The sequence below is a fragment of the Haplochromis burtoni genome, unplaced genomic scaffold (assembly GCF_018398535.1).
Source record: "Haplochromis burtoni strain Fernald_Lab_line unplaced genomic scaffold, NCSU_Asbu1 Contig_661, whole genome shotgun sequence".
NCBI lineage: Eukaryota > Metazoa > Chordata > Actinopteri > Cichliformes > Cichlidae > Haplochromis > Haplochromis burtoni.
In genome coordinates this window covers 1-1,522 of record NW_024583022.1, presented here as the reverse complement: position 1 = coordinate 1,522, position 1,522 = coordinate 1, and the positions used below count along the sequence as shown (strand labels likewise).

The 1,522-nt window shown below is 37.8% G+C and overlaps 1 long non-coding RNA gene across 1 annotated transcript; it reads right to left on the bottom strand.

Moving 5' to 3' along the window:
- Nucleotides 1-177: 177 nt before the first annotated feature.
- On the bottom strand, nt 178-1,472 carry LOC102300296. Its single transcript, XR_317565.2, has 3 exons — nt 1,369-1,472; nt 1,198-1,267; nt 178-265 (listed from the first exon to the last, which is right to left on the bottom strand). It is a non-coding gene; the product is annotated as an uncharacterized LOC102300296 (long non-coding RNA).
- Between the last annotated feature and the right edge of the window lie 50 nt (nt 1,473-1,522).

The window sequence follows — 1,522 nt, the reverse complement described above, 5'->3', positions numbered from 1 at the left end:
GAAGGAACTTGACTGACCTGCACTGAACCCTGATCTTGCTTTGTGGACTGAGTTCATTGATTTGTAAGGTGAGCCAATACATGTGACAATTAAAGTGTAAGTAGCTGAAATAATTTTTAACAAACGGGTAAAAGAAGGAAAAAAAAATCAAAACTGTTGCACTCAAAAAACCTATTGGACAGAGTCTTGCAAGAGTGGCAAGAGAGCTTGTCTTCATTGTTGTTCGTCTTGTGTAAATGTCCAGAAAGCATGGGCCATGGATCATCTGTGGAGACACAGGTACATTGGTCACTTAAATTATACAAGAAATTCACTAAAATGGCAAAAACAGTTACATAATTTGAAGTTCTCCACTCAAATTCAGTAAGCCACTAGAGGAAAGTTGTGACATGAGGGTTAATGTGAACAACCTTTCGCTTCACAGTGGTCCCAGTCTTTCTGCTCGTCCCAACCTTGGAGGTACATTTTGTTCCCTCTTCACGGTTTATCCTTACAAAAAAACCTTGCACACGCTGACTCCTGGTATTCCAGGTTCAATACATAGAATGAACCAAAGAAGACTGACATTGCATCAGCAAAGGTGTTCTCTTTGTCCAGCTCAACAATTACACACCCCTCTACATTCACCATCCAGCAGGTGGTGGTCATTGAACTTTGTCCTTAAATGTATAGGGGCAACATGTTGTAATTATGCAACATAAAATAATTTCAGTACTTCACTTCTTCACACTGTCTAGATAGTCATAAAGCAAATAGCTACATACAGTTAATTATTAATGGCCTTATGTACATAAGTCCATTTTAACATATTATAATTGTACATAATTGGGAATTATTCTGCACATTAAACACACCTAACAAACAGTCAGCCCATTTAAATTACCGGAGATGAATCAACTGTATGGTTATTTTGGAGTTTATAGTTTGTGCTGCTGTTAAACTTTACAGTATTGACTTCAGTATTTCTGCTGTTGGTGTAGCTAGACTACTATGTTGATCAGTAATATGTAATGTGAAATTTGATATTGTTACTTTGCTGGATTCACTGAGACACATGTCCAACAACCTTGGTTTATAAAGGAAATTACAGAAATTTGAGCTAACAAAACAGAGATACCTGTGTCCACGAAAAGCTCCTGTGCCAAATAGATATTGTAATATGGTCTAATCAGCTCTATTTCATGAATGACTTCTTACCAAGCATAATCAGCCTTGGGGTGATGGGCAGGTTGCTCTCTGCTTTAAGGGACATCCTGGTAGATGTTTCCTGCCAGAAAAAGGACCAAGACATTTTATGTAACAAATAAAAAAATATAACAGGACAGCAAGCAACAACATTAAACATAGAGCTGTATGAAAGAAGCTTACATCTGCTAAGACAAAGAGGGAGTCTTCATCTTCCTTCTAATACTTCATCATGAGAAGTATGGCTGCTGTGCCAACCTTGTTGTTGGTCAAAACTCCCTCACTTTTTATCTGCTGAAGAAGTGTCCTTATACCAAGGTTCCATTTGAGCTTCTGG